This window comes from Notolepis coatsorum (genome assembly GCF_963971535.1).
Source record: "Notolepis coatsorum genome assembly, chromosome: 4".
NCBI lineage: Eukaryota > Metazoa > Chordata > Actinopteri > Aulopiformes > Paralepididae > Notolepis > Notolepis coatsorum.
The window spans coordinates 121,816,676-121,831,293 of NC_140168.1; the positions used below are offsets into that span (position 1 = coordinate 121,816,676).

General features: G+C 45.7%; 1 protein-coding gene across 3 annotated transcripts in view; it reads left to right on the top strand.

Moving 5' to 3' along the window:
• The first annotated feature begins 1,109 nt into the window (after positions 1–1,109).
• The window catches only part of mtm1 (myotubularin 1), a 229,157-nt gene continuing 215,648 nt past the window's right edge, over positions 1,110–14,618 (top strand). For 2 of the 3 annotated variants that reach the window (XR_014619568.1, XM_084312598.1), the window contains exon 1: positions 1,135–1,170. The gene's annotated coding sequence lies outside the window, so the exon portion shown is untranslated. Of the gene's footprint in view, positions 1,171–14,618 lie in introns of all 3 variants that reach the window. The other variant, XM_084312600.1, reaches the window with a different exon arrangement.

The following is a 14,618-nucleotide window of genomic DNA, read 5'->3' on the forward strand; positions in this document are numbered from 1 at the left end:
GGACATGATGACCGCGGTGAACTCACGGGGTAGGTGGAACGGACGGCACAGGATTGAGAGATGTTCCATATCTGGGGAGCATGAACTTGAGAGGACATGTACTTCTTTGGGATTAACCCAGAGATTGTTCGTGAGGATGCAGACCCCACCTCCGATGCTCTTCCCAGAGGCTGCCGTGCGGTCTGCTCTCAGGACGGTGAAGTTGTCCGATGGAGAGACGCTGTTGTCCGGCGTCGCTGGCCTGAGCCATGTCTCCGTGAAACACATGATGTTAACGTCTCTCATCTCCCGTTGGAATCGGACCCTCGCTCTCAAGTCGTCCATCCTTCCCTCCAACGAACGTGCATTCGCCAGAAAGATGGATGGAATTGCTGGACGGTAAGCAGATCTTTTTAATCTAAGTCTGATACCTCCTCGTCTTCCTCTATGCCTCTTTCTGCCGTTTCCTTTGTTGCCGTTCTCCCGCTTGATTTCTGTTAGCCATTCTGGGCATAAAGTGTCTCCCAACTCCTCTTTGAGTCCGGAGTTTAGGTCCATAAGTGTCTGGCGGTCGTATGACATACCCGCCAGTGATGTTTTAATAAAAAAAGTAGAAAAAACAAACATAATAGCTAAAAATGTGCACAATCGTCGCGGAGCTAAACCAAAGGCGACTGACCGGGGTCGCGCCATAATAGCTGATTGTATGTATTGAGCTGTACTGTACTGTACCCATTCTGCAATCTGTTAATAAACTTTTCAATCAATCAATCAATCAATCAATCAATCAATCAATTCAATCAATCAATTCAATCAATCAAAAAGCAGGTCCAAGGGTGAAACTATATATTTTGAAAAAGTTTAATTAAACCCTCTTCTTCAGATACATTTCATAGGGCTATGTCTAAAATAAATCCAGTTTCATGCAATATTCCATAAAGATAGAAAAAGAAGAAAAAAAAAACACCACTCAAAACCCACCCAAAAACGAACACAAAACATCTGAAAAATACATATCCCTAGAATCCTCGCAGCCAGGGCTCGACTTGACAAGCAGCCAATCCGCGCCATGACAGCTCGGCACGTGACTCGGGGTGAGTTCTTCCTACGGGGCGCCGCTGGGGGAAAGAAACGCAAACGCACAGAACTGACCAATTCGCCACCACGGGAGGAGAATCACGGTTTGTGGGGGTAAGTTAACGGCATTTGGCACCGGAATGCCTGGCGGAATGGGTTTGAGGTGGTCTTCGGAGGGCCCGTGCGTGGGTTCTGTCCCGCTGCGGCGACGGAATAGCCCGGAAAAAATAGCAACAAAACAAAGCTATAGGACAGTCCGTCTAGGCCTCTTCGCTGGTTCCCGGTCCAGCAGAGAGAGGCGGCGGCGGCGGCTTCACTCTCGCCTGTGTGTTTGGCTCTACCTGCTCTACCTGCTCGGCACTATTATTATTATTATTATTATTATTATTATTATTATTATTATTATTACTACACGTCTGCTGTTGGAATGGGCCGAAGTTGTAAAAGTTGACTTTGGGGGTGTTTTGGACGGCTCACTTGGCCTCCGTTTACAGTAACGCTGAGGACTTTTTATTTAGATCTGGAGTTTAGTTGCCCCCCCCCCCCCCCCCCCATTGCAAAACTGACTCCGAAAAGCTCTTTTGACGTTTGGCTGTCTCGGGGTTTTGTATTCATCATCATGGGTCGGTGAGTGCCGGTGTGTGTGGCGAGCGATCGGCCCCCCTGTTGCTGTAAAATGTCCCGTAAATATTTCAATGGCGAGCCCCTCTCTCTCTCTCTGCCAACGGGACGGTTTCGTTTCACCGTGACTTGTACCACCGACAAGTGGTCGGCTCTCATGTCGTGCCACCCAGTCACACTACAGTTTGTGCTGCTACTGTAGTTATTACTGTACTGTCTGGGCGACAGAAAGAGAGAATTGTTACATTGTTTCAACTCGTAGAAGTTGCAACATTGCTGCATTCCTGCTGTCGTGCGCAGACGTATTATGTTTTGATGCGACGTTTAAGCCTCTTCCATCATCATCATGTATGTAACCTCCAGCTCAATTGAGCCTAATATCTCTCCGCCTACTACTAGATTGTTATTATGCAACAGCCGACGAACACATTTTGTACAAATGATTGTAAATGCATAACCCAATGGAGTATTTGACCAGAATACGAATACAAGCAGCCAATCCGCGGCGGGGGGACCCTGATGTAAACAAGACAAACGTCTTTTTCAGGTCTGCATCCCCTTAACAATTGTGTGTAGTGAGCCGTACTGTATTTGTACCCATTCTGCAATCTGTTAAGTAAAGTTTTCATTCATTCATTCAACCTTTTATCCCGATGAATTGAAAATGGGGGGGACCCTGATGTAAACAAGACGAAAGTCTTTCTCTGGTCTGCATTCCCTTAACAATTGTGTGTATTGAGCCGTACTGTATTGTATTTGTACCCATTCTGCAATCTGTTAATAAAGTTTTCAATCAATCAATCAATCAATCAATATGGTGGTCAATGTGTTGCATCCCATTCAATTCAACCAAAGGATGTCATTAGCCTACTAACTAGCCCTATATATTGTAATATTTACGTGAGTTATACCAGTAGCAGGAGAAACTGCTACTTAGCAGGGAAACTGCTATTTATCCAGATGCCGGAAATAACCAACTTCACAACCGGGTTTACAAGGAATACCAACTTTATTTTATTTAAAGGTGTCATGCAGTGCTATTCCTAGCACTATTTGGGCAACTTTACACACTTCCTGTGAGTCTATGTAACACATGTGTAATTTTTATTCCAAAAATAATCATTGTTTTATATTTCTAATCTTGTACTCAAAACCAGCATTTTTCAGCCTCATGAAAGCAGGCTATTATTGGCTTGGCTCCACCCACACTTTGAGTGACAGCCACCCACCAAATAGCTCCGCCCATCTCCCCGTCATTCCATCCAGGTGGAGGTCTTATTGATTGATTGATTGATTGATTGATTGATTGATTGAAAACTTTATTAACAGATTGTAGAATGGGTACAATACAGTACAGCTCAATACACACAATTGTTAAGGGAATGCAGACCAGAGAAAGACTTTCGTCTTGTTTACATCAGGGTCCCCCCTTAGGTTTCAGGTTACATACAAATATGGTATGTCATAAATATAGAGATGTAGCAGTACTGTCTATCTATATATATATATATGTTACCACTATTTGTAAAAGCCACAACCACGTTACCATATTTGTAATAATGTAAATCATTGTGTCGTTGTACATATTGTGTATACATCGTTAGAAGCTAACATAGGTTCCATCACTCTGAGAGTCCATGTTATGAACTATTACCACAGATATTTTCAGTTTTCAGGGTTGATCTAACAGTTTTGATTATGAAATCTCAGTCAAGGGTACCACAGGTCCTCTTCTCAGACCTGTGGGGCAAAGCACTGCACCATGCAAGCTACATGTCGCTGCATGTTGATCAATAGTAGTGGTACACGAGAGCTATGAGCTAACTAACGTTACAAGCTCAAACACCTTATAACTACTACTATTGTCGTGTCCATAAGTTCCCTGGCAGAATAATTGTGAGGAAAAAGGTATACGAAGAGGAGAGAACCATTTTAAATCGGGCATTCATGCCGGCTAACAAGCTAGACGTCGGGGTATGTTGTTAGCACAATAGCTACCAAGCTAAGCTACGTTAGCTTCTAACGGTGTATACACAATATGTACAACGACACAATGATCAAACACCTTATAACTACTACTATTGTCGTATCCATAAGTTCCCTGGCAGAATACTTGTGAGGACAAAGGTATACAAAGAGGAGAGAACCATTTTAAATCGAGCACTCATGCCGGCCGACAAGCCGGACACCGCGGTTGTTGTTAGCACAATAGTAGCCCACTGTGATGCACCGAGTGGGCCACCATTGATCAACATGCAGCGATGTGTAGCTTGCATGATGCGTGTGCAGTACACAGGTCTGAGAAGAGGACCTGCACATGATAGCAACCGGGAGCGTCGCGGAGCATTCCTAGATCCACTTCAACCAGCCGAGCGTCGGGAGCTCCAGCAGCTTGTCGATGTGCTAATAGCCTGGAGCCAGCTACCGTTAGCTTGCAGAGGCTATTAGCACACCGACAAGCTGTGTAGCCAGCAGGCTGAATGCTCCGCGACGCTGGTTGAAGTGGATCTAGGTAGCCAGCAGGCTGAATGCTCCGCGACGCCCCCGGTTGCTAACGCCGGCCCCGGCTGGTGCTAACTAGCTAGCGATCGCTCCCGAGTCCCGAGAGCTAACGCCGGTCTGTCTGTCGAAGAATGGAGGCGGGCATTACTAAAACCACAGAGCCAATCACATCACCGTGCGCTATAAACAGCGCCCTGTGACGTGCACCAGGTCGTCAAATCAACATGACCTGATTTACTAGAGGCAAACAGGGGATGGGCTGTAGCTGAGGAATTCGTCAATATAGTATTTAGGCCCAAAAACACATTGATACGAACTCCTATTACTATAATACAATGCTAGAGACTGAAAAATGACATTTATAACGCATAGCCCCTTTAAGTCCTATGCTAAACAATGATCTGAGCTATTAATTAAAACCTATGAGCCATGAAGCCGATACACCTTTCCCTTCTGTGACATGCAGGGTTTAACAGAACCAAAGAATGCAGCAGGTATAGACAGACGTCCCCCAGGTAAATTTATATCACCTCTAAGTTAATCACTCTATACATTACAGCACTACAGCACTATCACATCTATAGGTAAACCCTTCACCTCTAGGTGGAGCACATCTCACAGCACACTTTATATATGGGCAACAACCCTTAGTTTGAACGAGGTACGGTACATACACAACAACCAATAGTCACACACACACTTTATCAGACCAGCTCTGGTCCATGTGAAATATCTAGGGCATCGTCTACCGCTATCAGCCCACTCTCGCTGTACCCTCCGCCACCTCTCGCGCTTGGTACGGCCTCACGTCTAATAAGACACTTTATTACAACACCTAAATAATTCATACAGGTACTAGGGGTCTCTAATTGGGGGGACTAATCGGACCCCGTAAAGGTCGTCTGCAACCGTAACTCAGTCACCCTCTTATATGAGGCACGCAATTATAAACATGCATACGTCGTATTACAGTAACCCACGTCAAAACACCCTCTTTAAGAGGCACGCACGTTATATAAAGAAGATGCCTAATCACACACGGCCCGCTAATCACACTCCCAAATAGGCACTGGTAGAGATAATGGATCAATTGTACACACTAATATAGCAGACTCCCCCAGGTCCGAATTACCCCTCCCTCTTGGTTCCCCTGTTCCCCTTCAATGGGTCACACAATATCTATACAATATATACCAGCCTGGGCTATATAATAAATAGGGCATATAAAAGGACTAGTCGAATATGCAGGTTAATTAAGGGCACGATATCATACAGATAAGGTAACTAGAAATTACACAATATCCCATATACAATATATATATATACAGTAGGCCTACACAGTTATAAAAATAGACTAATACAAAATCCTATACTAAGTGCAAATGTGGGTAACAGTGGACTTAACTCGCCGCACGGCGCGACCCCCCCCCGAGGGTCGATGCGTTGGACCCTGTCCACTCTCCGGACGAATGTTCCGGCACACGGTGGTCCTCCAGGATACAGTTGGATTTGTAACCTGGTCACGTACTCGGTGTCCGCGAGGACGAGCCAAGTATAAAGTCTTTTGGGAGCGATGTAACGCAGACCCTCTATATCCCGTCCCTACCTATCTCCAGGAGGGTAAGCCTCCCCTCCTCTTGCTACCGGGAACTATGGACGGCTATCTAGCTTGTCTTCATCGCCGGCGGATAACTCTCCACGATCGACCCCACCCCCCGGGCCCTAACAGAGTCTGGTTACTGCGTGCGTGCTTCCACCTTGATCTCTGAGACCCACTGGCTTATCAAACAGTCTCAGCGTCTCATCCAGCACACAATCAACAACACCTGCGTTCAATAATGAGCCACTTGAGTCCCTGCTCGTGACGTCATCACTTCGGCCCATTCACATCACACTTCCCCCCCCCTTAAAGAAAGGACTCGTCCTCGAGTCCTATGCCGACATGTCGTAGTCTAAAGACCAACGGGGTACCCTCCGCTGGCGTACTGGACGTCCCTCCTCGACAGACCCTGCAGGCCGACCTTCCTGCAGCCCCGGACTGGACACCACCACCTCCGACTGGGGCGCAGCTTCAGTCGCCGCAGGAGCCCCCTGTGTCCCCTCTGCTTCCTCCGGCCCCCGATCACTGGCGGTCTGGTCTCCTGGGGCCTCCTGTGCTCCTTCTGCGTCCTCCGGTCCACCCTCGCCGCCGATCCGGTCCACTGGCTCCTCCTGTGCTCCGTCTGCGTCCTCCGGCCCCCGATCAACGCCTGTCTGGTCCTCCGGTGGTGGCCTCCCCCCCGCAGAGCCATCCCGGCTGGACGATCGATGGCCGACCCAACTGGCACCAAACGGAAACCCAGAGGACTGACGCCGGCTGGCCAGGTTTGGCCCACTCCTCGGATTAGATCTCCTGGATGCTGGTACTGGATTTAACGGGGCTGTCAAAGAAGAGGTGAAAGGTTTGAGTCGGTTGAAGTGAACCACACTCTCTGGCCCTCCCTCCACTAGCACTAGCCTATAAAGCACATCGGTCACCCTCTCCACCACTCTAAAGGGACCTTTGTACCGCCTCTGGAGCTTGGGACACACCCCACGCTTCCTGGCCTTATTCTGAACCCAAACCAATTCCCCCTCGGAATAATATTGAAAATTGGCCCTAAAGTCATAGGACTTTTTCTGCTGTTCCGAGGCCCTGGCCTGGTGCCTTTTAACTGCTTCCACCACCGTGGACAATGTATCCCGCAACCTAGACGCATAATTGTCCACCGAGTCACAGGACTCCTGATTGCCCACCTTCAGCATAATATCTACTGGCAGAACAATTTCCTGTCCAAACAGTACTTTATATGGGGTGAAGGAGGTGCTAGCATGCACACTACTACGATAGGCCAACATAACATAAGGCAACAGTGTGTCCCAGTTTAACTGATTGTCCTCCACAAAGAGAGCCAACATGGACAAAAGGGTTCGATTAAAGCGCTCCACCAGGCCATCTGACTGGGGGTGGTAGGGGGATGTCCTTGTTTTCTGCATGTGCAGAAGCCTACATAACTCCCTGAATAGGTTTGACTCGAAGTTACGACCTTGGTCGGAGTGGATACTCCTCGGCGCCCCAAAACGACACACCCACTCCTCGGTCAAGACTTTGGCAATTGTCCGTGCTTCCTGATTAGGCAATGGAAAAGACTCTGTCCATTTGGAAAAATAGTCCCCCACAACCAAAATATACTTATTTTTCCCAGGGGTCTCGGGGAGGGGGCCAAGAATGTCGAGTGCCACCCGTTCAAAAGGCCTAGATACCCTGGAGGTCTGTAAGGGTGCACATGGCCGCTTCCCCTGACTCTTCCTTGAACCACAATCGACACATTCTCTAACCCATCTCTTGACATCGCCAAACCAGCCTGGCCAATAGAACCGGTCTTTAACTTTCCCTTGCAGCTTCTGCACCCCCAAGTGCCCCCCGGTGGAGACATTGTGCAGCTGCTCTAAAACCCCAGGCACCATTGACTGCGGGAGCACCACCTGTACCCGAGAGGCTGCATCGGAATTTGCAGGAGGAATCCGCACCAGCCTATCCCCCTGCACTTGGAGCTGACTCCACACAGTAGCATAATTCTGCAGGCCAGCGTCTACCGGTATTGCACCAGAACCAACCTGATTTTTAAAATGAATTATTTGTCTTAACTCACTATCGGCCATCTGTGCATCGGTTAACTCATCAGTCTCTTTTTCCCCACTGGACACTACAGAAGGCAGAGCTTCCTGTACTGCGCACATCCTTACAGCAGCCCTGTCTGTTATTGCCTGAGAGGCCTTCTGGTCAGATTTTTCTTTTTCCAAAAAAGCCGGCAGCCTAGAAAGGGCATCAGCATTGCTGTGTAGCTTGCCTGGACGATGCACAATTTTATACTGGAAATTGGCCAATTGTTCAAGCCAACGAGCCAACTGCCCCTCCAAGTCCTGAAAGTTATGAAGCCAACGGAGAGAATTGTGGTCAGTTCGCAACACAAACTCCCTACCCAACAAATAGTGCTTGAAGTATTTGGTAAACGCTACCATACTCAGAAGTTCTTTCTTAGTGGTGGCATATTTACGTTCCTGTTTTGTAAGAGCCCTGCTAGCATATGCTATTACTCTCTCTCGAGTCCTCCCTCCTCTTGAGACAATACTGCCCCAATCCCCACGTCACTTGCATCCGTATCCAGGATAAATGGTTTACTGGGGTCGGGATAAGCCAAAACAGGGGTGGTAATCAAACTACACTTGAGCTGCTCAAAGGCTCCCTGACAGTCCTCACTCCAGCGAAAGTGCCTCCCCTTTTCTGTCAACTGGTGCAGAGGCCGGGCAATGTCAGCAAACCCTTTCACAAAGCGCCTATAATATGAGGCTAATCCCAAAAAACTCTTAACCTCAGTCTGGCTGGTAGGAACAGGCCACTCTCTGACTGCCTCCACTTTAGCAGCATCTGGCTCCACTCCCCCACTAGAGATTACATGTCCGAGGTACTGGACTCTCGTTGAAAACAAGTCACACTTGGATGGTTTAACCTTAAGGTTGGCCTGCTGAAGTTTTTCCAGCACACCACTCAGGCGTGTTAGATGTTCATGGAAAGTGCGCCCAAATACAATTATGTCATCCAAATACACTAAGCAGGTAGTCCACTGCAGATCAGCCAGAATTAGGTCCATCAACCTCTGAAAAGTGCTGGGTGCATTGCAAAGGCCAAAACTCATCACATTGAACTCAAATAGCCCCTGACGGGTGGTGAATGCAGTTTTATGGCGGTCTTTCGGGTCTACTTCCACCTGCCAATAGCCGCTCGCTAGATCCAGGGTGGAAAACCAACAAGCATGACAAAGGCTATCCAGGGCATCATCAATCCTAGGGAGGGGGTATGCGTCCTTTCTAGTAACCTCATTGGTTTGATTTTGATTTGAAGTCTTTATTTCGAACATGCAATGAATACAACAAACAATAACAAAAAAGAAAAACAACTCAATCTGCATGTTCGAAAAGGAGTAGGAAGAAGTATACACTTATTTAATCCTACCCCTTTTCCACTACTCAAATGAGTGTACTATTTTAAACATAAAAAAGAAAAGAAAAGAAAAGAAAAGAAAAGAAAAAAAAATATACATATATATATATATATATATATATATATATATATGCAAAACAAAAAACAAAAACTATATATGTATAAAATAAAATAAAAATAGAAACAAAATAAAAATGTAAACACCCGTGAATATCAAGTCCCTTCCTCATCCCTGTACCTTGTGAACATAATTTCCTTATACATCAGTTTGAATTGTCTCATGTTTGGACATTGCTTTAGCACCACATTAAGACTGTTCCACAGTTTCACTCCACATATTGAGATGCAGTGTTTTCTCATGGTAGTGCGTACGTTTAGCACCTTTAAATTGTGATCTCCCCTCAGATTATAACCCCCCTCCCTATCAAAGAACAATTCTTGAATGTTTCTTGGAAGTGCATGACTTTTTGCTTTATACATTAATTGTGCCGTTTTAAATTCCACAAGATCATTTAACTTCAATGTCTTTGACTCCAGAAACAATATGTTAGTGTGATCACGATAACCTGCAATGTGAACTATCCTTATGGCCCTTTTTTGGAGTATAAAAAGTGGTTGTAGTGTAGACTTATAATTGTTTCCCCAGACTTCAGCACAGTAATTTAAATATGGTAAAACTAGTGAACAGTAGAGAATGTAGAGTGATTTTCTATCCAGGATGTGCTTTACTTTACTCATGACTGAAATGCTTCGTGAGAGTTTAGATTGGACATGTTTTATGTGAGGTTTCCAACAGATTTTATGGTCTATTATTACACCTAGGAATTTATTTTCATAAACTCTTTCAATAATCACATCATTTATTTTAACTTGTACCTGAGTATCCAATCTACAGTTTCCAAACAACATAATTTTAGTTTTGCTCAAGTTCAATGATAATTTGTTTCTATCAAACCATTCCTTCAATTTCTTCATTTCAGATGTGATGACCTCTAAAAGCTGCTGGACATTCTCACCAGAAAAAAAAAGATTAGTGTCATCCGCAAATAAAATACATTTAAATATATTGGATACTTTACATATCTCGTTAATGTACAAGATGAACAGTTTTGGACCCAACACTGACCCCTGGGGGACACCACAAGCAATTCAGATTTATAATCTCTCATTGTCACAAATTGTTGTCTTTTATTTAGATAGCTTCTTACCCAGTCCAATACTACCCCCCTGATCCCATATCTCTCCAATTCTCTCCAATTCATTGAGTTTCCTATAATCAACACAGAACCGGAGCCCACCCCCTTTCTTTTTTACCAGTACAATGGGAGACGCCCAGGGGCTACAAGATGGCCGAACTATCCCACTATCGAGCATTTGCTTCAAGTGGCTCGTCACCTCTTGCTGTAAATGGAGGGGAACCCTTCTGGGGTGCATTTTTATTGGCTTTGCATCCCCTGTATCAATCTCATGCGGGGTCAGAGGAGTCCTGCCTAAGTCAGTCTCCCCCTGACTAAACACAGTGAGGTTCTTGTGCAGTATCTCCCTGACTGCCTTTAACTCGTCGGGGGCAAGACCCCTCTCCTCCACGCCAAACTGACGCATGAGTGTATCAACTGTCCAAGGCTGCAAGGTTTTTTCCCCCTCCCTCTCGTCATGCAGCTCCGCCCCCCCTTCCTCTATTTCAATATCAGTGAATAGGGTGCCTACTTTCATGCCACGTTTTAGCATAATATCCTCATTAGTGACATTAATAACCCTCACTGGTAATGTGCCCTGCTGGACTCTGCATACCACCCGAGCTACCAAAACATCACACTGTTTGGAAATGGAAGTGGAGGGTTCCAGCATTGCTGCTGCATAATCTCCCCATCTGCTCTGGACTTGACCCAAAATAATAATTTCACTGCGTGGGGGCACCAGGGTGTCAGACAACACTGTCACAGCCTGAGGCTCTAATGAGGGGTTAGGGTCAACCAGGGGAAATTTCCTGCCCATTATCTGACATTGTTTCTTTCCCAAATCAACCACCGCACCATATGTTGAAAGAAAATCAAATCCAAGCAAAATCTCATCAGAGGGAATATCAGCAACCAAAAATGTTGCTACCAGCGCGAGTGACTCCAGTTGACATACCGTCTGCCAGCATCCCAGAATGCTCATCCCCCCCCCATTAGCTGCTGTAGCCTGGCCAACATAATCCAACAGATCACATCCCCCTTTTGTAGCAGAGAGCCACAGTTGTTTAGGAATGACAGAGCTAGAAGCTCCAGTATCTACAAGTACATGACAGTCTAACCCACCTATCTTAGCTTGGAGATATCCCGAACCACCCTTCAAGCTGTCAGGGGCCACAGTAGACTCAGAAATGGGGGCGGGCATTGGACCCTCTGTGCACACCCCCTCTAGTTTCCCTTTAAATAAGGACAGTCGCGTCTGAAGTGACGATTACACCCACATTCCCAGCAACCCCTCTCTCTTTCTCCCTCACATCTAGTCTGGGGAGTGGGGGCACTAACAGAGTATGGAAGGGGAGCAGACACGGGAGGTGTAGGTTTAGGAACAGATTGGCTTGAATTGGCTATAGTCTGTACAGTGGTTTTCAGAGACTTAACTTCCTGCCGCAGGCCCTCTACGACCCCCAGCAGCGTATCCATTTGTTTGTCACGCCCAGATTGCTCAGTGACTCCACGCACCTGTGCATCAGAGGCCAATTTACTGCCCTCCAACTCCCTAATCAGCTCCAATTCTGCAGCAAGATTAATGGCATCCTCTAAGGTTGTAGGTTTGGCACTGCGAAGGCTAACTCGCAATTCCCCATTCCCAACATTAGAAATAAAATGATCCTTAGCCAATAAATCTTGGGTGTGGGCGTCTGCTGAGGGGTACGCTTTAACAACCAGCCTCCGAAGCGCAATACCAAATTCTCGGATATTCTCCTTATGTAACCTTTTACGAGAAGAGAAGGTGGCCCTGCTCCAATCATCACTATCACATGGTTCTAAGCATCTACCCATGGCTTCTTTGAGTAAGGCATAATTAGCTTTAGCGGCGGCCGATAACCCACCATATACCTCTCGGGCTCGACCTGACAAGAGAAGACTCATAAATTTTAGTCTCAATGTTTCGCTCCAATTATTAACCCCCGCGGCCATTTCAAACTGTTCAGCCCAATCAGACCATTCCCGGCCGGCACCAGTGAAAGTCTCAGGCATAAAAATGGGTCGGGACATAGCCAGATTACTACTAGGGGAAGGAGACTAGAGTTGTTCCGATACCGATACTGGTATCGGAAATGCCGCCGATACTGCCTAAAACGCTGGTATCGGTATCGGCGAGTACACGTAAATTCTAGCCTCCGATCCCATGATGTAATTTATCTCCTGCCGAGTCCTGCGGAGAGTGAGGATTATAAAATGAACATGTTTTAAAGTGTGATGCTGTGTCATTTTAACAGCAGATACACTTTCTTAAATTCCATTGTCCCCGACAGTGCGGTGTGACGGGGAGCTCGGACGGGAATCGGGCTGTGTTTGGCTGGTGTTATGATAGCATTAGCTGGAAAGATAGCTAGTTGGAACAACATCCGCTTTTAACGTTACATCAAATCAGATGATCGCCTGTCCTTTCTCCAGGACCTAACACTGTCCGTGACCGTCTATCAACAATAATGCACCCACGGTGAATTGTATTTAAGTTAAGTAGCTACGGACTAGCGTTAGCTGACTATTACTAACGTTATCAATGCGGGAAGATGCGCTAGGTCAGTTAGCTTAGCTTGATAACGTTACCGTGTCTAAAGTTGGTGCTATTCACATAATCCAGCAATAATGGCTGCAGACCTGCAAGCAAAGTACAGCAAGTGCCAAAGGATAAGAGTCTGAGGCGGAGTTTCAAAAGAGAATGTTGAATATTTATTTTGCATCAAAAACCACAACATGAACGTTCTATGCCACTAGCTTACAGACTGAATAGGGTATATCTGCAGAGCCACTGAGTAGCGAGTGCAACACCGTTTAATGTCCGTGTGGATCATTGGAGTAGGGTATATCTGCAGTGCTGCAGCCCATACTCATTGATTAATGATACTAATACAAATCTATACAATCACCTGTTGTTGAATAAATATTATACGTTCTAGTTATTACTAAAAAACAGTATAACAGTATCTGAAAAAAAAAAAAAAAAAAAAAAGTATAATTTATATAATTTTTTTTTTTTAATTTTTTTTATGCACTGGTATCGGATAAATATCGGTATCGGCCGATACCCAAAGCTTAGGTATCGGAATCGGATCGGAAAGGGAAAAATGGTATCGGAACATCTCTAAAGGAGACGCCTCTGATCGACTTGAGCCGGCCTCAGCCGGCGGTTGGTTATCTCCAGGCATATTTTTTCTATATCCCACCGCTGTCACCAATGTAATATTTACGTGAGTTATACCAGTAGCAGGAGAAACTGCTACTTAGCAGGGAAACTGCTATTTATCCAGATGCCGGAAATAACCAACTTCACAACCGGGTTTACAAGGAATACCAACTTTATTTTATTTAAGTCCTATGCTAAACAATGATCTGAGCTATTAATTAAAACCTATGAGCCATGAAGCCGATACACCTTTCCCTTCTGTGACATGCAGGGTTTAACAGAACCAAAGAATGCAGCAGGTATAGACAGACGTCCCCCAGGTAAATTTATATCACCTCTAAGTTAATCACTCTATACATTACAGCACTACAGCACTATCACATCTATAGGTAAACCCTTCACCTCTAGGTGGAGCACATCTCACAGCACACTTTATATATGGGCAACAACCCTTAGTTTGAACGAGGTACGGTACATACACAACAACCAATAGTCACACACACTTTATCAGACCAGCTCTGGTCCATGTGAAATATCTAGGGCATCGTCTACCGCTATCAGCCCACTCTCGCTGTACCCTCCGCCACCTCTCGCGCTTGGTACGGCCTCACGTCTAATAAGACACTTTATTACAACACCTAAATAATTCATACAGGTACTAGGGGTCTCTAATTGGGGGGACTAATCGGACCCTGTAAAGGTCGTCTGCAACCGTAACTCAGTCACCCTCTTATATGAGGCACGCAATTATAAACATGCATACGTCGTATTACAGTAACCCACGTCAAAACACCCTCTTTAAGAGGCACGCACGTTATATAAAGAAGATGCCTAATCACACACGGCCCGCTAATCACACTCCCAAATAGGCACTGGTAGAGATAATGGATCAATTGTACACACTAATATAGCAGACTCCCCCAGGTCCGAATTACCCCTCCCTCTTGGTTCCCCTGTTCCCCTTCAATGGGTCACACAATATCTATACAATATATACCAGCCTGGGCTATATAATAAATAGGGCATATAAAAGGACTAGTCGAATATGCAGGTT